A 23,978-nucleotide genomic window follows, 5' to 3' on the forward strand; every position below is an offset into this window, starting at 1 on the left:
TCCCGTTCAGTTTTATGCCTGTGTGTGTGTGTGTGTGTGTGTGTGTGTGTGTGTGGGTATATGTATGGACAGTCGTCGGTTAAATTTGCCGTGTGCATACATACTGTAAATGTGTTTGTGCGGGTTTGTGTGGAGTGCGTTTGTGTGTGTGTGTCCCACTTAATCCGACAGGCTCAGGGGAGAGTGACTGGAGCCATCAGAGGCTTTTCTCCTCATCCAGCCAGTGCCACAACAAACACACACACACACACACACACACACACACACACACACACACACACACACACACACACACACACACACACACACACACACACACACGCTTACATAGAGTGCCATGGTCGGCCAGCTATCAGCAAGACAAGAAAACGGCAGAGAGAGAGGGGCTTCACTCTCGATGCCACTTAATGAAACATCTTAATCCTAAAAAAAATCCAGAGTGGAAAATTCACACAAATACTCAGAAAGAGAGGGACAGACTGAGGGAGAGATGGCAAAACAAATGGCCATAGATATGGCGAGGCAAAACAAAGACAGACAGAGAGGGAGACGGGGGGGAAAAAAAGAGCAAACCTGATTAACAAAACATCTTATTTTGACGTGCCGGATATCCTCACCTGATGGGGTGACAGGCTGGAGACGGGGGAGACTAACAGGGTAAGAAATTGCACAAAAACACATCAAAAGACAGAGAAAGAGAGTGTGGGAGGGAGCAAGAGATAGAAAGAAAGAGTAGACTAAGGAGAGAGTAGGTGGCAGAGAAGAAAGGAAGGATGAAGGAGGAGTAGGTGGATACAATGCAGACACGCTGTAGTGCAAAAGGATGTACAGAAACAGATGGAGAGGACGGATGGAGGAATGTTGGATCATCGTAGGACACTTTGAGGGGGAATGACAGCACCATTGTGTGTTTTGAAACAACGATACAAGATGATCTATTAAGTCATAATTTTACAGTCCTGCCATAGTTAGTTCAGCAGAAATGAATTGAAATCCATTCAGTGGTAATAGAGGATAGAGGAATGTCCCCCCGCAGCCTGGAGGTAGAGTTTCTGAAACGATCAAGACCTCACGGCAGAAATCTGTCAGCCAGGCGGGGCTCCGTTCAGTGGACGGCGTTAGGATTAGCATCCCATGGGTCCTAATCGAGGGAAGTTTTAACTTTGCTGAGGGTAGGAGTAGGCAGTCAAAAAGTAAAGTGCCGGTTCTGGGATTCACCACAACCACAAGAATGGAGTCAACAGTGTTTATGCCACATATCATCAAATGCAGTAATACTGTCAATAAAATAATATAAAATATACAGTTTTGTTGGGCCCACCATCAACCCCGACCACCATTTATTCTGGTGCCATATATTAATGGGGCATTCAAAACACAACATTGTCTCTATAGGGTTGGCTACTACTGCCAGAAACAAAGTTAAAAGCTACGGTTGTGTTCCATAAAACCAAAAAAATAAGTTAAGTGCTGTGAGATGACATATGTTGTGAATTTACAGTATATAAATGGAATCAAATTGAACAAATGAAGCCTAGAAGATAACTAAAGCTGCTCTGTTCTCCCTCATAGTAAGATATCCTTCCAAGATAAAGCCCTTCTTCCTTCGCACAAGATGCTATCAAGAATCATATGAAAAGTGAACCTACCGCCCAAGAATAACTACTTCCTATGAATGTAATAGTGATCGTGCTATGTTATTACGGACGGCTATATTTCTTGATATTAATACCGCATAGTAAAATAACGTGTTGTCTCTGTGGGATAGCAGAAGACAGTAAATCAAATTAACTGCATATTGTTCGTGCATCAAGGCTTGTAGGAGCAGGCGGGAGTCGAACACACACATTGTGGTAATAATCAGAAATCCAGAGGGGGAAAACAGCCACAAGCAGCGCTCTAATTGCAGGACTGGATGCTTGTTAGTGGCTGAGTACCAGATTAGCGAGTCTAAGTGTCAGAGGAAATAATGTCCAAATTTCTCCTTGAAAAATTATGCATCAAGTTACATTTTTACCCACGTCCCGTCACCACCACTGTCTCCACCATCAACAGATCTAGGATGTGTTTGAGCCCAAAGAGTACCCATTTAAAGTTTGAAAATGTGGAAAAAAAATATCTATTTTCACAGTGAAACTTCTGATCTCCACATTTTCAACATTTTTGGGAAATCCTTGAACATTTTTTGGTGGAAAAAAAGAAATGTTAAAAATGTTTCTTTAAGAACATTCACATAAAAATCAACCAAAAGACAGCAAATTTTGCTGGATTTTGGTTGATTTTTTTGTGAATGTTCTTAAAGAAAATATTAGAAGTTTTACTGATATATATGGAATCACTTTACATATGTTTAGGATTTTTTTAGGAAGTTTTTACTTATTTTTTGAAAATATTTCCAAGAATTTTCTTACCAAATTTGGGGGATTTAAAAAAAAAAAAAAAAAAAAAAAAAAACTTTTAAGGGAAACTTTTAAGGAATTAATGGAATTTTCTTCCTGAAGGTTTTGCACATTTTCAGAAATTTGGGGAATTTTTTTGCTGAATTTTTGGATTTTTTTTCAGACACGAAAACAATATTTTTTGGTGCCTGTAAATGAAGAAAACAGGAGGAGGGTTAAACGTTGGTCAAAAGTGAATGAACCCTCCAAAAACTCCAACCATCCATCTTATTTTAACATGATAAGATCTACTTTATTGATCCTGGGGTAAACTGTTTAACTAAAGAAGAAGTAGGGAAAAGTAAAAAAAATTGTAAAAAGTAGTTAAGAGACTTGTAATCTATAAACAAGACGTTGGATGATGTTTTTGCCCTTGATGACTGTAGAACAGCAGCAGTGGAGTAGGTGGAAAAGATGGCCATGGGGCGGATGCTAATCACCTAAATATGCTAACTAACTAAATATGAAGAACCTGTCTCCTGAATCACAGACTACACATGTAATAACAAAAAGTAAACCTCGACAGATCTGAAGAATAGAGTTGGACTTCAATTAGGTTTTTTAAATTTTTGCTGCGACAAATGATCAGATCAGTCTGTGTTGAATCCACACTGTAACTTCATGACATCATCATTAATTTCATTTTTATGGTCCCGAGTGCCACAAAATGATGTCATCCCCTCTCAAAGGAGATGAGCAGAGGAACCTTCATAAATAATTCTCCCGTCCTGCTCTGAGGTAGCAGGATTTTAACTTTAGTTTGCTAACTTTCAGCTCAACTCCCAGCAGAGATTCAGATGCTTATTATAGACGGTGGTGGAGTGGTGTCTGATTTAGTTGTACAGCAGCTGAACGTATAGTTGGAATGCATGAGATATACAGCATAGTATGTAAATGCAGTTTCACATTTAGAGTCATGGTGAAGGGTAAGAATTTGATTAAAAGCGCCAATCCAATTAAGATGCTAAGGCAAGACCTTAAAAGGACAGTTCATGATCTAAAACCATCTAATGTGACAGAATTAAAATTATTCTGCAGAGAAGAGTGGAGCAGAATTTCTCCATGGTGATGGAAAAGACTGATTACAAGCTGAAACAAACATTTAACTGCAGTTGTTGCTGCCAAGAGACCAACCAGTTTTTAAGTTTTTTTTCACAGGGGTGATATAGGTTTTCAATGAATCATCATTTAAAAACTGCATTTTGTGTTTTGTGGGTTTTCTCTGTCTAATATTCAATATATACAAATATCAGTTCAATGATCTGGAATATTTAAGTGTGAGAAACGTACATAAATAGAAGATTTCTGTGTGCAAATACATTTTTCACGGCACTGCTCGTGGTTTAATCTGAAGCTGTTAGCAACATAAAGTGGACTTTATCAGGTAGTGAAGTCATCGTTAACACAACAAGCAGTTCAGTTATATCACTAAAAGACCTGGAACATAACTGCCTCGGTAAGAATACTTTGCCAAACTATGATTCAAGGTCACGAATGGAGCTTTAAAATCAAATTCCATCAAAACTCATCTTGCAAAGAAACATTTTTCACAGTAAATATGCCTTCAAGAATTTCTCACTAGTTGCACCCTCTGAACTCCAAGCAGTTTTAGTGTTTTTGTCTTTGTTCCTGTCACATTTTTCCTCACCAATGGCTCATTTTTCATTAGAAATATATAATAAATATGTATTCTCTATGGAAGTAGAGATCTCAAAAATGTCTTCTCTGCAACACGATGCAGTTAAAATGTCAGAAATCTTTAAAATATGTTAGTAAATTTACTTTAATGTATTGTTGCCCACATGTGTAACCAAAACTGGAAATAATCTGTACTGTGCATACTATAGATCGACTATTCAAATTACCTCATGTTCTCTTTTTGCTTTTATTGAAAACAGGATCTGGGGCAAATAGCCTTTTCTGGTAATTTTTTTTAAATGACTTTTGTAGAAGAAAGTGATCATAATTAAATACCACAGACTTAAGCATATATGTGGTTGTTTCTAGTGACCAAATTGTTTGTCAAAATGTAAAAATCTAGTTGGTTTTTCTGTTTTCACATGGAGGGGTGAGGTTTTGGAGGGTCTTGAAGGTTAGCAGCATGGTTTTATAGATGTATGATTGGGAGCCAGTGAAGTTGTTGGAGAACGTGGGTGATGTGGGGGAGAGAAGGTGTCCTGGTGATGATCAGGGCTGCAGCATTCTGGACTAGTTGGGGTTTATGGAGGGACTTGAGGGGGAGACCAGGGAGAAGGGCGTTGCAGTAATAGAGGTGAGAGGCGACCAGATAGTGGACCAGGATGGCGGTGGTGGCAGGGGTGAGGGAGGGGTGAGGGAGGGCTGAGGGAGGGACGGAGATGGAAGTATGCAGACAGAGTGATATTACTGATGTGGGTTTGGAATTTATTTATTTATTTGATAGAGACAGTGCACATTAATGAACGTCTATTTAGACAGCAATAGATGTAAATATGGTGGATTATAGCAACAATGCTAATTTACATCCACAGTCCCTAGACAGGTTAAAAAAAAACAGAAAAACGTAACAGTGAAACTTAGGACAACAGGTCACAATAAAAGGATACTGCAAAAAGTACACAAAGAAGTTAAAGGTCAATGGTCACAAGACTGGTTGACTGTCAGCCACTGTTTAACGTGAGTTTTGAAGGTTGCTAACGTGGGACGCTGCTTTATGGAGAGTAGAAGACTGTTCCAGATCTTACTGGCCTTCACACAAGGAGCATTTTGTTCGAAGGTTGTTTTTCTGTGTCGACCCTGGTCCTCAGACCGCTGTGAGCTCTTCTTTTAAGAGTCAGACATAGGGGGTGGGACGAATGCATGTAACACCTTGTGGATCAAACGACGCAAAAAAAAATGTTTTTAATTCTTAATGCTCAATAAGTTGTACTTCTGCGCATCTTCTTCCCACTGGAAAACAGACTTTAGGGTCATTACCGCCACCTACTGGGCTCGAGTGTGCATCAGTGTTACCGGTGTGCCAGAAATTAGGGAGCTGAGACAGGTGTGATTAAATGCAAGGGTTATCTTTTCTGTAATTAATTGATCGAAATTAACGCATTAAAGTACCAGCCCTAATGTATGTATATGACCGAGGGGGAGAAGATAGATACTGAAGAGGATGGGACTGACAACAGAACCTTGGGGAACACCGGAGGAGAGAGGAGATGGCTGGATGTAAAAGTTTCTAACTGAATGAAGTGAGTGCAGCCAGAGAGCTATGATGTGAACCTGTCCAGAGGCGAGAGTGATAAACCAATGGATGGCAGTCTATGGAGGAGGATGGAGGAGGATGGTGTCAAAAGCTGCACTCAGGTCAAGAAGGATGAGGATGGATAAGAGTCTGCTGCCATCAGGAGGTCATTGGTTATTTTGAGTAGGGCTGTTTCTGTGCTGTGGTGGGGACAGAAGGTGGAATACTGAGCAGGTTCCCTCTGCAGTTGAAATATACTCAATTTAAAGGACATAAATATCAATCTCAGCGGCATTATCGAAATGTAAAACCGTCCGTGTACATGTAGAGGGCTGCGGTTGTCTGTCAGCACACGCCTGCAACCTCAGTGGATAGGGAAGTGCTTTAACAGCACAGGTTTCTGTCCAGTCATGTTAATACAGCAGCTTGGAGTTTGAATTGAAACAGAAGGAGAGTGACAAAAAAAAGAGTGTTTTGCTGCCCAGATAGGGCTTTGCATCAGGCAGCCAGAGAAACGACAGAAAGCGAGAGTGACGGAGATAGAAGCGGCACAGAAGAAGGAATAAAGAGGTAAAGCGGTGCCTGTGTGCAAATGTGTGATAAAGCGACGGGTTGGGAGGGTAGAGAGATACAGAGGAAGCGACTAGAGAGAGAGAGAGAGACAAAGACAGATAGAGGAACATAGACGGTGAATAGACTATTGAAGGCAGGTTTCAGTTGCTCTAAACTCTATTTTCTCACAGTGACTGTGTTGTGCTGTGATGTGATGTGTGAGCAGAGATTAGCTTTATGAAACAACCTCCGTTGACTCAATTTATTGAATTTTACTGTTCTGAATACCAATAAAGAAGAAGATATTTACCGTGCAAACAGTGGCACGCTGCACTCGGAGCGTCGCCGTGTGTGTCGCCAGTATCAGTGTCAATTATCAGGTTTGTGAGACTGCGCTGAGAACGTTGCGATCATTTGGAAACAGTTGCTCCTGCATTATTTACATGTGTCAGTGCGCTTTGTGTTTGCATTTACACCAGTAATTCGCGGACGCACACATTCATACATCAGACAAGCATTTGTGTTTAAGCATTATCTGCTTGTCCGTCCGTCCGTCCGCCCGTGAACGTGCGTGTGTGTGTGTGTGCATGCGTGTGTGTGTGTGTGTGCATGCGTGTGTGTGTGCATGCAGTAATGCGCTGCTGCTCGGTCGTTTAGCTTGTTGACACTTTGGGGTCAGAGCCATGCAGGGTGAATGGTGTTGGCTGACAGCGTGGAACCTCTTCATTATCCCGCCATAATGTTCTCATCGCCGTCGGCTCCTCGGCTGCCTCCCCACCCACGTCCCCTCGCCGCCACCAGCGTCGCACACACACACCGCCACCGTCCCACCCTCCATCATTCTGCTTGCCTTTCCCCTATCCATGCCTCCCCTCCTCACCTGGCTATTTCTCCCCCCGTGCTGCTATTCATCGCTGTCAATTCATCCTCCAGCTCCCTCCATGTCTTCTTCATTCTCTCTCTGTGTCCATGTATCTGTCTCTCTCTCCCCCTCCATCTCTCTGACCCCATTCCACTGAAGTTATTACTTTTTCTCTGTTTCATGCTTTCCCCTCTCTTCATTTTTTACCTTCATTTGTGAATTTGCTTTGATTTATTGGCTTTAGCGCCGTGACTTTTTGACAGAAACTATATTGCCTAAACAAAATCAGCTTTGCGAGACTGTCAAACAATACTTTATGCATCCAAATCCTACCGAGCTGATGACTTACCGTGTTTGGTTATGAAAAAACAAAACACGCTCCGAGAACAAAACGAACAAACCCACCGGTGAATTTTCCGTTCTAACAGCCTTACCTGCGCTGCCCTACAAACGGAATATTTGGGCAAAATTGAGTTCCAACACACATCTGACTTCCTGATATGTGCTTTACTGCAGAAAATATTCCACCAGAGAATCGTGTCATTTCTGTGCAAACATCTTTTTCATTTAAAGGGAGCTTAATGAAAATCAGTGCTTTGGTTGTGTAATTGTTAAATGTTGTTAATGAAGAATGTTTGTCTTCTTTGATGGTTCTTTTAACCTATGGAGCAAAATTCATGCTTTATTGTCAAGGGAATTTGACACTGTCTTGCTTTTGATACGACAAATTTTGACAAGTTTGTCAGCAAAATAGAGATTTTCTTCAGTTTTAAAACCTTGATCTAATGCTAGAGGAGAGGAAAAAGACATCAGAACACATGATGAGTTGGTGAACATCACACAAACATGTCAAGAAGGTTCACAAATATTTGAGTCCTTTCTAAAAATCCATGACCTGCATTTGTCACTCTCATCCTTTCTTCCTGAGCTTCAAAAACACAGCAGTGATGCTGATGCTGGACAGTGAAGGGATGGATGAAACTCAGCAGAAAAATGTATCAGAACTTTTCAATACCATTACCTTTATGTTCTAGAGGTTTCCAGATTGTAAGAATGAGAAGCAGGCAGATGATCTGAAGACAGTTCTTTTGGTCCACTCTGTAGAATAGTTTTAATTAGATGGTTTTCCATCATGAACTGTCCTTTTAAGGTCTTGTCACAGCATCTCAGTTGGATTCAACTTTGACTCGGCCACTCCAGAACCTTCATTTAGTTCTTTTTGAGCCAATCAGAGGTGGACCTGTTTGTGGTCTTTGTCTTGCTGCAGAACCCATTAGTGTTGAGCTTCAGGTCATGAACTGATGGTGGATGTTCTCCAGGAGGATTTTCTGATAGAGAGCAGAATTCATGGCTCCATCAGTGATGACAAGTCGTCCAGGTCCTCCAACCATCACACTACCACCACCATGTTTCACTGCTGGTATCATGTTCTTCTTGTGGAATGCAGTATTAGCTTCACACCAGATGGAACAGACCCATGTCTTCCACAAAGTTCCACCTCTGACTCATCAGTCCACAGGATGTTCTCCCAAAAGTCTTGGAGCTCATCCAAATATTTGTTTGTAAATACCAGATGAACCTTTATGTTCTTTTTGGTCAGTAGTGGTTTGATCCTTCCAACTCTCCCATGGATCCATTTCCTCCCAGAGTCTTCCTTATTGTGGAATCATGTAGACGGACCTTAACTGAGGCCAGTGAGGTCTGCAGATCTTTAGATGTTCGTCTGGGTTCTTCTGTGACTCCTGGATTAGATGTTGATGCTCTTGGAGAAATGCTGGTCATTGGTCCACTCCTGGGAAGGTTCTCCACTGTTCCATGTTTGTCCATTTGTGGATAATGTCTCTGACTGTGGTTCTCTGGAGTCCCAGAGCCTCAGCAATGGCTTTGGAACCCTCCAGACTGATGAACGTCAATGACTTTGTTCCTCATCTGTTCTTGAATCTCTTCAGAACGTGGCATCATGTGCTGCTTTTTGAGACCCTTTAGCTGCTTCACAATGAAGACAGGTTCTATTTAACTGATGTTTAGATCCAACAAGCCTGGCAGTGATCATATGTGAGTGTGGATGGTGAAACTGAACCCAACTGAGGAATGAATTTAGTAGATTGGTAGCTAAGGGGGCAATTACTTTTTCACATAGGGCAGGATGGACTGGACAGGATTTTTACTTCAATAAATAAAACCATCATCTTAAAAACTGCATTTTCTCTTTTTTGGGTTATCTTTGTCATTCATTAAAAATTATTTGATGATCTGAAACATTTAAGTGTGACAAAGATGCAAAAATAGAGGATTTCTATTTTTTCACAGCACCATAGACGTGGCACAGTTGTCATTCCAAAACATTTAAACACTGCCTCTGACCACAATCCAGCCAGAAAGTATATTGCATCCAAACAATATGGGAAAGCAATTTAGCTGTATGAGAACATCATTCTGAGGAGGCAATGCTGTATCTGTGCATTCATGAAATGTTTTTCCTGAAGGGAATTTTCATCTATTTACTTCCACTGGAGCCATAATTGACCTGGTTTCCTTTAATGCACTTCAACTTCAGCCTGATCACATCTTTACAGCAGATCTTCACTGTACCGGCTTCAAATCGTTCTGCGTTAAACTCAAATTAGATTTTTGAGACTCAAATGTATTTTCTATTCATCTGTAGGCTTATTTAACATAGACAGTGTATAATATAATCATTGCAATAGACAGCTAAGAAAATATTCTTTTTTCATTTTCAGAATCTAAGATTTGAAATCACAAGTTATTGAGATCATTCATCAGTGCACAGAAATAATAGCAAAGAGAATATTAATGTTAATTAAAGTATAATTCACTACTACAACATATAATAACACAAGACATGGTGAATAAAATGAGACGCACAGATATAAAAAGCCTACACGCTCTAGCAAATAAATAAATCCTTCTGACGCAGCAAAAAACAACACTATAAGACGTGTGTGCAGGTACATGAGGGCAGACTGGTGACAGCAACACAACAGCACACAGCAAAGGAAGTTCAGCACAAAATTAACTAAGGATATTAGGTGCCACTGAGTATTAATAGAGCTCATTAAGCATGTCTTTAAATGAGCGCTGATATGTAAACTGAATGGGTCCAGCTATCTAATAACTGCTGGGATGGAGGTCCATTCTTGTTAGCTGGAAAGTACCTTTTTAAAGAGGAATAATGCATCTCTTCACCTCTTGCTCCACTTCTAGGTACTAAAATGGAATAGTTCGAAGTCAAGTCGTGTGTAATCTTGTTTACACAACGAATATCTACAAATTAAGTCCAACTAAAAGACAAGAAAAATGTTTTAAATTGAATGCTGAATGTGTGCTCCTGTGTTTTTATGTGTTCTTACATTGTGCATAGTAAGTGAATAGGTTTAAAATAAATAGTAAGGTTTGTTATATGGTTCAGATCTGGAATGAAGGTAAATGATCACAGGGTTAAAGAATCAGTCTAATTCCTGGGTAGGTATTCAGTGGTGCAGACGAGGAAGAATCTGGATTTCCGATGAAATCACAATGTGAGGGATAACCTCCTTTCTTCTGTCACTGAAACAGGAAATGCTCTTTTAAGATGCTTTTTTTTGTATTGAAGTTTTTTTGTGCACAAAATTGCTTTTGTAATGTTGAATACAATCTTTTTGATGTCGTTGTTTAATGTCCACATGTCCTATGGGTGTTGTTCATCCTCAGTTGTGGCTTCTTTGCATCAATTCCACCAAAGCTGTTGATGTAGAGATGTGTCTGCTACAGGAACTCTGTGTGAAGTTTATCTGGGCTCTAATCTGAGCTGCTGTTAACTTGAGAATTCTGAGGCTGGTGACTCAGTTGAACTTATCCTCAGTAGCAGAGGAGACTCCTGGCCATCCTGCCCTATATTGGTCCTCATGAGAACCAGCTTCATCATCATGTTAGGTGGTTTTTGTGACTGCATTTGTTGATACATTCAAAGCTCTTGACATTTTCCGGACTGACTGACCTTCAGTTCTTAAAGTAATGATGGACTGTCGTTTCTCTTTACTTAGCTGATTGGTTCCTGCCATAATATGGATTACATGAGTAGTCAAATAGGGCTGTCCACTGTGTATTAACCCTACCTCTGCACAACACAACTGATGGTCTCAAACACATTAAGAAGGCAAATAACTCCACAAATTGACTCTTGGTGAGGCTCACCTGTTAATTCAAATCCACTTCAGGTTCTACCTCATGAAGCTCATCCAGAGAACGCCAAGAGTGTGCAAAGCAGTAACCAAAGCAACATGAGACTACTTTGAAGAATCTGAAATATAAAACATATTCTGGTTTGTTTAACACTTTTTTGTTTACTGCATAATTCCATATATATTCATTCATAGTTTGGATGTCTTCAGTGTTAATGTACAATGTAGAAAATAATCAGAATAAATAAAAGAAGGTGCGTCCAAACTTTTACTGGTTCTGTAGGTTGGAATGCGCATCTTAACACAAGTGTGTGTGTCGTAGTGAAGAATGTTCATCCCTCCTGTGTCTCTCTTTCAGGTCTTTATCCTCCCTCTTCCAACTCTGGCCCTCCACTTTGATGTATCCCTCCTCTGCAGCCTCTACTGTGTCTCTTTCCTCACCTTTACTCGTCTGTTCTCCTTTCAAACAGTCCTCCTGCCACACATTCTCCTCTCCTCAGCTCTGAGCCCTATTTTCTCTCGCCTCTCTGCTTCTCATTCCTCTTCTGAGTGCCAACTTGCCTCACTCTCGGCTGCCTCTTTCTTCGACCCTCCACTCCTCTCCCAGTCACTCAATACTTTCAATTTACTCTCCTCCTCTCTAATCTGCCACTCCATTCATCCCGTGCTCTCCTTCATTATCTCCCACTATCGTCCTCCGCCTTCTGTCCTCCTCTTGCTGTCGGCTTGTCTGAAGGATGGATTGAAGGATCCTTTTTTTCTCTATCCACTCAATAGCTCATATACTGTATGCCGCCTCTGTTGAACCAGTATGTGGGATGTATACCTTCATACCGACATACTAGTGTTTTTGTGTGGCTTTGCCGTGTATAGTCAGGAGGTCGGGGTGAATCAGTGGTTCAATAAAACTCTGAGCTCTAACTCTGCAGACACATTTTCTAATTCAAAAAACATTATCATTCCCATGGTGATGAATGAAGCTCTCTAGACCAGAACTTCACCTGTGTGCGTCATAGATGATGTTGACCAGCAGATAAAACACATCTATGTGCAGTATTTATTGTTTATTTCATGGAACATATGTCATTGATTCGGAGGACGTATTGTGCCATTGAGTAGCAAACAAAAGGAGACGTTACAACAGCGTGGTTCATGTGTTCACACTACGACTGAATCACACAAGCAACACTCCTGAATGATACCAGTCGACTTACACTAGCAGCCAAAAGTTTTAGAACGACCCAATTTTTTCCATTTTTTTTTAAGCTGAAATTCAAGTAGTTCAAGTCAATAAATAACTTGAAATGGTACAAAAGTAAGTGGTGAAATGCCAGAGGTTTAAAAAAAAGGTAAGGTTACCCAAAGTTGAAAAATAATGCACATTTCAGGATTATACAAAAAGGTCTTTTTCAGGGAACAAGAAATACGTTAACGACTTAAAGCTGTTCTGCAGCAATAGAGGTCGATCAAGATTTGAAAGTTTGTGCTACCAAATCCTACAGGTGTCCCAACTTTTCTAGATTACTTACAACCCCCTGTGTCTGCATAAAATAGTAGTACTCTCAGCAAATGTACTGCAGAAAGTAGTGTGTTGCTGTAAAAATGGTGAGGAAAAGACAATTAACAATAGAAAAGAGACAGACCATCATAATGCTTAAAAATGTAGGTCGTTCCTACAGAGAAACTGTGAAGAAAGTCAAGGTGTCAGTGAGTCCAGTTTTCTCCACCATCAAAAGACTCAGAAACTGGAGGAAACTCTGACAGAGGAGATCTGGAAGATCCAAAGACACAACAGAATCAAAGGACAAGGTTCTGAGAGTCAACAGCTTGGTGACTCAGAGGACAACAGCTTCAAACTCAGCTTCACAGCAGTCATAGTCAGAAGTCTCAGTTTCAACTTGAAAATCTTCCCAAAACACCTTGAATCGTGGCCAGAATAACACAAAATCTGTCTAAAACCACCTAAAATGTGACTAAAATGACTAAACTTGTCCAAAATTACTTAATTTTTTCCAAAAATGATTTAAAATCTGTCTAAAACAGTCTCAGTTTCAACTAGCAGTATAATTCTACCACAAACACAGCTGATCACATCGTTTTATTATTCATCTGTCTCTGCAACATCTTCTTCATCTCCATGATTGAAGAATGAAACACCTTCCCATGCTGAGGGTCCACTAACGCTGCGACGACAGACCTGCTCTACAGGAAAATAATGGACTCCACTGTCTGATCATCAAATTGACTCTTTAATTTCCTGGTGTTTAACAAGTGTGATTGTTATGATTGCCAAAGCCATTCATTCATTTAAATCCCAGGCAATCAGGGGCTTCTATGGCAGTGAGTTTCACTGCTGGAGATTAACTGTGTGATTGCTGCATGTTTTTCAGGTTACACTCATTAAATTTTTTTTAAAAATAATTGAAAAGCTGTCTTGTTTTCTGTTAGAGCTGAATATCCTTATTTAGTATCCTTTGGCATCCTTCCCTGCACATGGACATGTAAACAGCAGGAGGAATGATGAAATATTTGAAAAGAAAGCAGACTGTTGCAGCCAACTGGTGGACTGATACATATGGGCTAATATGAGGCAGATCGGTCGTGTTCTTACAGCTAAAACAGTCAGCGTGACTTTATGAGTTCATACATCGGTATACATCGTGAACTCTAACAGTCTATTGATTAACAACATGTAGCAAATTAAATTCAGAAACTCATTTTATTTATCGTTATTCCTGCAGCGCTGGACAAACCGGGTGACAATATGTTGCCCTGTTTTACACACTCCACATGGATCATATACTGCAGATAAATACCGACTTCATTTCAGTCACAGCAATAACAGCGAGGCTTTAAATAAAATCTGTCCAGAGATTATTTGACACTGTTTTTTTTCATATCTCGGGCAAGTTCAGCTGTATATTCTCACAACGCTTACATTTTTAATAACCAGTTTGCGAGAGGAGAATTGTTTTTGTGTGTACGCAAAATTACCTCCGGGCCTCAGCTGCACGTTAGCGCTCTTTCATATTAAGTATCGTCCATTAAAATGCACGTTTGTTTATATGAAAATGTGTAAATGTGTACTTTGAAGTAAAATGTTTTAAAAAAGAGCAGCTCACATGTAGATTCCCTCAGTCTGGTGAGACGTCTGCTGCCTCTCTGTCAGCACATCGAGCCAGGAAACAAACACACTCTGCTCCATCTGTAGTCGCTTGTTTATGGTTCACACACTCAATATATGCCATATGCACATATTTATGTGCTGTGGTTTATATTCGCTCACACACACAGATATCTATCCGTCTCCGTCACGCTGTCACAGCACCGTCTCCATCCCATGTTTGTAGTTCTTGCTCTATAAATTACAGGCAGCCTTTCATAACTAACACGGCACTTCTGTCTATTGTATGAGCTGACAGTTTCATTTGAAGCGCTGCATGTAATAAACAATAAATTAGGACAGACATTATATGAAAACCTAAATAAACTCATTCATAGCGCTGGACTCACACATGCAAATACAGTATTCATAGTATAAAAATTAATATAGCTCTCTAGAAAATGAAAAATCCATGTGTAAGTACAAAGTGTGAAAAATGTTGCATTTTGATTGATTAGAAATATTAATTTTATAATTGATCAATGCTAATGTAGTTATCTAGACAACAATCTAATCAGATTACACACAGATGTACACCACCATTTAAAAGTTTGGGGTCACTCAGACAATTCCATGTTTTCCATGAAAACTCACACTTTTATCCATGTGCTAACATAACTGCACAAGGGTTTTCTAATCATCAATGAGTCTTTCAACACCATTAGCTAACACAATGTAGCATTAGAACACAGGAGTGATGGTTGCTGGAAATGTTCCTCTGTACCTCTATGGAGATATTCCATTAAAAATCAGCCGTTTCCAGCTACAATAGTCATTTAGCACTTTAACAATGTCTAGACTGTATTTATGATTCATTTAATGTTATATTCATTGAAAAAAATGCTTTTCTCTCAAAAATAAGGACATTACTAAGTTAAACCAAACTTCTGAACAGTAGTGTACATATTTATGTTTATTTCTGTTGCAGTTTTAATGGTGAACATTGAGGTTTGTTTGAAAATGCACAATACTTTGAGTTTTGGCCTTATTTCTCCCTGACAAGAATAGATTTTATGAGGTTTTCAAGTTTATCTTATGAAAACTGCAAAATAAATAAATTAACAAATAAACAATAGACAGCTCATAAGTAATTGTCAGGAAATGATTTGGTTAAAGGGAGACGCTTCCTATAGCTGATTTAAATCTGAAACTCTGAACAGAACCTGCTCTCTCTATTGAATGGCCAGTTGAAAATGGCTTTTTAAAGGGCGATCAGACATAACATTAGGACCACCTGCCTAGTGTTGTGTTGGTCTCCTCTATGCTGCTAAAACTCCTCTGACCCAGTGGTTCATAGACTCAGGACCTCTGGGGATGTCATGAGACACCAGTGATTTCTGTGGGTCCTGTAGGTTGCAGGGTGGGACCTACTTAAATCAAACTTATCTTGGACCATCCCACAGATGCTCAATCAGATTTGGATCTGGGGAGTGTGGAACCACCTTAGCTCTGTTGTGTTCCTCGGCCCACTCCTGAGCAGTTTTTTGGTGCCAACTGGCATCAAGGACTTCTGTTGCCATGGAGGTTGGTGGGGTCTTAGTTCATGTCAAACATCCACATGAATGTCAGGGGTCAAGGTTTCCCAGCAGAACGCTGCATTACAACGAGATGATCGATGTTATTCACTTCACCCGTCTGTGGTTTTAATGTTGTGGCTGATCCGTGTATAAAAAAATAGCTCAAATATGCCTCGAACAAACTGCAATAACATGTTACTAATTTACAAAGAGAAACATCAAAGAAATCCAGCGCTGCTCAGATTAGCTTTGTTTCCTTTGCTGTAATGAAGAAACGTTTCTAATCAGTGTATCTGCACAGGTGTGGAGCGTTGGACTCCGTCTCTGACTGACAGGGTTGATGTCTTGTCCCTGAGTTGTCTGCTCGTGGTCACCGAGGCTTAATTAAAGTTCCTATGGCTGCGTTTAGACAAGTCGGAGCGCTTCAGGTTTCGGGGAAAGAGTGTCATCTTGGTTTAAGAATAGCGTGACATTTTGAAAAATACCCTCATTTGCCGGCTTGATTACGGTTTTGATGGAGAGATCGATCTGTTAAATGTGAAGCTACAGGCAGCGACCGGTTAGCTTAACTTTATATAAAGGAGTGGAAGACAACCGGAGCACGGTTCAGCTAATTAACACAACATGTCGTCTTTGTTTAAGCTGTTCAGCAGATGGGAATATCATGGTTTACAGAAGGGCTACAGTCTCACTGTCATGTCTTCAGCAGTTTTTATACTAAACTAAGCTCTGTTAACTCTACTGAATGTGCAGATAAACTGTATACATCCTGGACAGCTTCAGACAGGTGATAAATGTGGTTTCTCCCCAGTTTAACCCTCATTAGTACACATGGCAAAACCTATTATTATGTACACTTGGGGTCCAGAAAGGTGCTTTTCTGTACCTGTCCATATCCTCTCAGTATATATTTTCCTAAAACGTGTGTCGTCTATAGATACAAATATGAAAGAAGCAATGAAATGACTATTGATGATTACTGACGTAAGAACTCCTGAATTGAAATGAAACACAATGCAACTGAAGCAGTCAACACAAGAGCAACACAACACTAACATACATAAATAAAAGATGCACAGTCCAGCTGGGGTCTGGCTGGTGTCCTCATGTACCCCAAATGATTATTTTTTTTATATATATATACGCCATAAACCTGGTTGGAATCAAACATTAGGGATACATTGTAATAAAGATGGACATAGCTAGCGTGACATCACCCACTGGTTGCTGCAGTGAGAAAAAGAAGCCAGGATTTTGCTACATCTTGGTTGCCATCTTGCCGGAGAGCAGTGATTGGTCAGACTGACTGAGAAAGGACTCTCTGTTCCGCCCACATTCACTGGCTTCTCCTGTTTACTGCTGCTATCAACGTTAGCCTCCAAAAGTGGAGCTAAAGTCTTCTCTGGTCAACACACAGAAATAAACTCCACCAACATCTGGAGTGCATAGCACACATTATGTATGACACTAAAGTTGCAAATAAAGTGCATTAAAAACAGCACTAATATCCTTTCAGTGTCTGCTGGTACATTCAGCTGAAGGCAGAAAACTGGTTCACTCTCGTGTCGTCCTGTGGGTCAAAATTAACCCGTTTTAAAGTTTGAAAATGTGGAGAGAAAAAAAATTTCACAGTGAAACTTCTGATGTTCACATTTTCAACATTTTGGGGAAATCTTTGAACATTTTTCGGTGGAAAAAAGAAATATTAAAAATGTTCTTATAGAAAATACAAGTTTTACTGATATATATGGGATCACTTTAGATATTTTTAGGATTTTTTTTGGAAGATTTTTACTCATTTTTTGAAAATATTTACAAGAATTTTCTTGCCAAATTTTGGGGGATTTTTTAAAAAGTAAAACTTTTAAGGGAAACTTTTAAGGAATTATTGGAATTTTCTTCCTGAAGGTTTTGCAAATTTTCAGAAATTTGGGGAACTTTTTTGTTGAATTTTGGGATTTTTTTCAGACATGGAACTAATATTTTTTGGTGCCTATAAATGAAGACAACAGGATGGTTAAAAACAAGCTAACGGGCAGAAAAACTGTCTGGAAAGTGTTCTGCTGCTCCACCGATAAATAAACTAACAGTTATTATATCAGAATTAAATCCAAATGAGGAGAACAGAGTTTAAAGTGAATGAGTGTCTGTCAATCATTCCAGACCAGACTGTCAATCAAGTAGCCCTGCCCCCTGACTTCGCAAAAGTCTTATATAAAATTCAATGTTGATTTATTTTCGGATCGGCCACCAGATCTCGTTTGACCTCGAAAACAAACGGAAAAAAAATCCTGAACCATAGAGAAGCAGTCTATTGTGTTTTAGTTTTTGCCGTGTAGAATTGGAGTCAGCGGCGCTTTTTGGAGCCAGCCCCTGGTGGACGGTGTGATATTGCAAGTTTCTGACTCTTATACAGTCCATGATAAAATGTGGAATTTTCCACAGTGTTTGGGGAGAAAAACTATTCTGCTGGTGCCTCTGTAGCGCCATCTGGAGTGCAGTAGGGTGAAGAGGTGTAGCAGGGGAGTGTTAGAGTAAAAGGTGCTGCTTCCACTAAGACAGCGGGAGCTGTGGATTGGTTGGAGAGGTGACAGCTGGGCTCTGATGGCTCTCCAGGAGCAGTTGATGACCCTCTGCAGAGAAAGTCTCTCTGCAGCGCTGCAGAATGATGTAAGGATGCTCTGAATGACGACAACGCTGGTCAGCAGGAACATTACCGTTCAAAAGTTTGGACACACCTTCTCATTTCATGGTTCTTCTATATTTTCATGACTACTTACATTGTAGATTATCACTGAAGACATCAAAGCTATGAATGAACACATATGGAATTATGTAGCAAAAAAAGTGTGAAATAAGTCAAAACATGTCAATTTGATGATCAGATCTCCTTTCGGACACATCTTTGTGTCATTTTGGCCACATTTTAAGTAGATTTTTAGTAATTTTGGGCAGGTTTTGTCATTACAGCCACGTTTTCGGTCGTTTTCTACAGATTTTGTGTTATTCTGACCGCAATTTATTTAGTTTTTGGTGGATTTGAAGTCATTTTGATCAAGTTTTGAGTCATTTTAAGTCATTTTGACAAACTTTAAGTCAGTTTTTGAAAAGGTTCTAAGCTGTTTTAGACAGATTTTAAATCATTTTTGGAAAAAGTCTAAGTAATTTTGGACAAGTTTCGTCATTTTAGTCACATTTTAGGTGGTTTTAGACAGATTTTGTGTTATTCTGGCCACGATTCAAGGTGTTTTGGGAAGATTTTCAAGTTGAAACTGAGACTTCTGACTACGACTGCTGTGAAGCTGAGTTTGAAGCTGTTGTCCTCTGAGTCACCAAGCTGTTGACTCTCAGAACCTTGTCCTTTGATTCTGTTGTGTCTTTGGGTCTTCCAGATCTCTTCCTGTCAGAGTTTCCTCCAGTTTCTGAGTCTTTTGATGATGAAGAAAACTGGACTCACTGACACCTTGACTTTCTTCACAGTTTCTTTGTAGGAAAGACCTACATTTTAAAGTGTTATGATGGTCTGTCTCTCTTCTATTAATTATCTTTTCCTCACCATTTTTACAGCAACACACTACTTTGTGCAGTACAATCCTGTTCAGATAATGCTCTGGAGGGTGCTGAGACTACTACTACTTTATGTAGACAGAGGGGGTTGGAAGTAATGTAGAAAAGTTGGGACACCTGTAGGATTTGGTAGCAGCAACTTTCAAATCTTGATCAACCTCCACTGCTGCAGAACATCTTCAAGTTGTTAACCCATTTCTTGTTCCCTGAAAAAGGCCTTTTTGTATAATCCTGAAATGTGCATTATTCTTCAGTTTTAGGTAACCTTACCTTTTATTTTTACGTCTGGCAGTTCACCACTCACCTTTGTACCATTTCAAGCTATCCATTGGACTTGAGCTACTTGAATTTCGATAAAAAAAACTTGAAAAATTGGTCGTTCTCATTCTAATACACAGAATCGTTCTCTCACATTAACAAAGGTGGAACTATATGAAATGCTTCAAACATGTTTCGCATCAAAGCGGCGAAATGTTCAGAGCAAAAAAATAAAAAATAAATGCTCTTCGGTGTGAAAGTGTTAGCGGGGGGAGCATGCATTGGTGCAGCTCTGCAATGCGAGCACAGAGAGCAGAATGGGAGTGTACTTGTGTGTCCATGCATGTGTGAGTGGACTGTCAGTAGTCACAGCAGCGCCAGTACTTCATATTCATGTCTCTCTCTCCCTCCGTCTCTCCCTCTCTTCCTTTCTTTCTCCCTGCGTCTCTCTCACCTGTTCATTTGTCGCCGCTTGACAGTTCTCATTATTGCCTTGGCACTAGCTCAGCATGTCCTGCCAAAGCAAGACACTGAAATGGAATTTGAGAAAGAGGGAGTGTGTGGGAGATTGTAAATGAAGAAAGGGAGGAAGATGCTGACAGAGAGGGAGAGAAGGGGGAGAGAGGGGAGGGGAAAAAAGGAATCAAATGAGAGGAAAAAAAAGGGGGAAAAGACAAAGAAGCGAGGAGAGGTGTTAGAGAGCGAGGGATGCTGCAGCATAATTAAAAGTACTTAACTCTGGGCAGAATGACAATGAAGCAGCACAAACAACTCTGACAAAGGTATTAACATGGACACGTATACCTCCACGCCGACAACACAGACACACTGTACACACTGCAGCACCGAGCTTCACGCTAACGGAAGGTGACTACTGTGAGGCTGTCAGACATCGAGGCTACTGAAGACTCACTTTCACTTATTTATTTACCGCCTTTCCCAGGAGCTTCCTGCATTTGTAGTCGAAGTTTCTGTCACTTCTTTGTCTGCTCGCTCCTTGGTCTCTCTGTTTATTTAGGGACAGGATGAAACTCAGAGAGCTCATTAAGTTAGAAGTGCGAGTGAACCGCGTCCGTCGACTTTAAATTTGCTTTACATTCTGCAGGAGCGCGCCTGCTCGGGTGGAATTTGCTACACCGAAGATGAAGGACAGTGTCGGGGGATATCTGGGGCTTTGATAAGCAGGAGCTGATTTAACACGTAGCCCCACATCTAAGATCCGATTTAAGTCAATGTTCTATCAGCAAAATGGTCTTAAACTATCAGAGTGATGAGCGCCCATTCTGCTTTAAAATATCTCAACACATCATGTCCTTGTTTCTGACTTTGTTAGATTATTAACACCTCAAATCTGAGATAAAAGTTAACTCCTGTGGCTGGATCAGAGACAATAATAAGACCTCTGAAATACAATAAGTCTCTGTTTGAGAAGCCAGACAGACACCCCCAGATAATGTTTACATTTTTACTCCTTCCTCTTCAAAAGTGTAAGTTGGAAAGCAAACAGCAGGCTTGAAACACTGATGTTATTAAACTTGTTCTAGAAATTCTGAACGGCAGCTCTGCCAAGTTTGATGCAAAAGAAACGAAGCGTAATGACGACGCTTCCATTTTAATCAGAGCAGCACCTGGCAGCTTCTTTACCAGACCTGTGTCTTAATACAGATTTTACACAAGAACAACAGATACAGCTGAGAAGGAAGGATTAACACTGAAGCATCAGTCAGAGGGTCACCAGATAAATCTGAGGAACAGAGAAGACAAACACAACTGTATTTTTAATAATAACAACAACAAAACTAACATTATTATTATTATCAGAAAATATTATAAAACATAACTATTTTTATTTTAAAATATAATAATAACAATAATAATAATAATAATAATAATAATACAGTGATAGTGATGATTATTTTATTGTTATATTTTCTAATAATAAAATATAATTATGTTATTAAAAATATAATAACAATAGCATTAGTAACAATGCCATTATTATTGTTATTATTGTTATTATTTTATCATTATTTTTAAAAATGTATTTTAAAATATTTTCTAAAAGTAAAATATAATTATTTTATTCTAAAATATAATAATAATAATAATAATAATAATAATAATAATAATAATAATAATAATAATAATAATAATAATAATAATTATTATTATTATTATTATTATTATTATTATTATTATTATTATTATTATTATTATTATTATTATTATTATTATTAATAATAATAATAATAATAATAATAATAATAATAATAATAATAATAATAATAATAATAAAATATAGTTTTTAGAATAATACAATTTTATTGTCATTGTTAATAGTGGTAGTAGTATTAATAATACAAATAATAATTATAACAATAATAACAATAATAATAACAACACTACTACTACAACTACTACTACTGATCTTGTTGTTAAAGTTTGGATAATACACGTTACAGAAATGAAGTTACGTAAGAAGTTTCATGTTGAAATCCCTCTTCAGTGGAACTACTGCAAGTCAGACCCAGTTGGTACAAGTTTTTTATTTATGTATGTATTTATTTATTTATTTATTTATTATTATCCCTTATTAATCCCACGATGGGAAATCCTGATTTTCGCATCTCTCCCCAATTGGGGGAGTCAGAGTGACGGGTCAGCCACAGTACAGCACCCCTGGAGCAGGAAGGGTTAAGGGCCTTGCTCAAGGGCCCAACAGTGGCCACATCGGGGCTTGAACCTCTGACCTTCTGATCGGTAGTCCAGAGATGTAACCGTTGCGCCACCACTGCCCTAAAAGGAATTGTTCCCGTACCGGGAGTCGAACCCGGGCCGCCTGGGTGAAAACCAGGAATCCTAACCACTAGAACATATGGGACCACTTTTAAATACAAAATACCAAAATGACAGGAAACCACTGGTTTCATTTTTAGTATTCACATTTTATGGGCTTTATATGTGCATTAAATGCAGCATAAAATGGAAAAACTGAGGAAAATTACCTTAACAAGTAACTATATTTAACTACTGTACTTTTTTCCTTTTGTTTTCATTTAAGTTTTTTTCAGAAATGCCACAGTATCATAAAGACAAAAGAGAAAATACATAAAAAAAAAACCAACCAAACCAAATCCAAGCTCACCCCATCGACTGAAGAAACATCGACTCGTCATGACTTTTTAAACTGAAAATTTCTTCTGAATTCATAATTTTACTTCTGAACAGTTGCTGTATGTTTTTTTTTTTTTTTTTTAAGTTATTTTTTTGGCCTTTTTGTGGGCTTTTTATTAGATAGGCGCAGTGAGAGAGAGAGACAGGAAACAGGGGAGAAGAGTCGGGGGAAGACATGCAGCAAAGGGCCGTGAGCGGGAATCGAACCCGGGCCAGCTCTGTCAGGGACCAGCCCTGTACATGGGTCACCCACTCAACGCGTTGAGCTATACGGGCGCCCCAGTTGCTGTATGTTATCAGGGAGGAAGTTGTTGTTTGCTTTGAACATTATTTGAACCGTTCTAAGTACTTGAATGCAAAAGGTACAAGACTAAACTATCCACATCCATCAAAGATGCAGGTTAAGAAACATCCAATCACCTTCTAGTTCAGCAAACTGAAGCCGTATCCATGCTCATACACCAGAAGAAGAAGGAGCTGCTGCAGGAGTCCTCTCACTAGTAATGCTTATGCAGAGTCTCTTATCAAATCCCGAGCTTCAGACCTGAACTAAGAAGATGTAAAACCCTTTTCAGCACCAGTGAAAGCATGTTAGGCGTTTTTAATCAGTTATGTTATTAATGTGAATACTTAAATGCCATAAAAAGAGCAGAACAGCCACAACGCAACAGCTGCACGCTGTCAGTCACAAAGAAGCAACAGAAAGTCAGCAGGATCGGTCGTGCACCAGCTAACGTGCACGCTGCCATCAGCCCAACAGGACAGAACGTCAAAAACACCTCTTTTCTGCTTCTATTGGAATGAATGGGGCCCCAGCTGACAATGCAGCTCTTCTCTATACGTCCAGGATAGGTAGATGACTACTTCCTGCTCACACATGAAAACAGACTTCAATAGGTCTGTAAATTACTAAAAACTTTCTTTATTAAATTCACTTTAACCCACAAGTAATTAGCAGTGTTGTTTACAATAGTAAAAGAAAAGAACAGAAAGCTACTGCACTGAAATGATGCTGGAGGGTTGGAGTCGGTCTATGAGGGTGAAGGCAGAGTTCA

General features: G+C 39.5%; 1 long non-coding RNA gene and 1 other non-coding gene across 7 annotated transcripts in view; both read right to left on the minus strand.

Moving 5' to 3' along the window:
- Positions 1–23,978, minus strand: part of LOC118471573 (uncharacterized) — a 119,235-nt gene that overhangs the window by 45,294 nt on the left and 49,963 nt on the right. The gene's annotated exons all lie outside the window — the stretch shown is intronic.
- On the minus strand, positions 22,559–22,630 carry trnae-uuc (transfer RNA glutamic acid (anticodon UUC)). The gene has a single exon. It is a non-coding gene; the product is annotated as a tRNA-Glu (tRNA).

Source organism: Amphiprion ocellaris, chromosome 13 (assembly GCF_022539595.1).
Source record: "Amphiprion ocellaris isolate individual 3 ecotype Okinawa chromosome 13, ASM2253959v1, whole genome shotgun sequence".
NCBI classification, from domain to species: Eukaryota; Metazoa; Chordata; class Actinopteri; family Pomacentridae; genus Amphiprion; species Amphiprion ocellaris.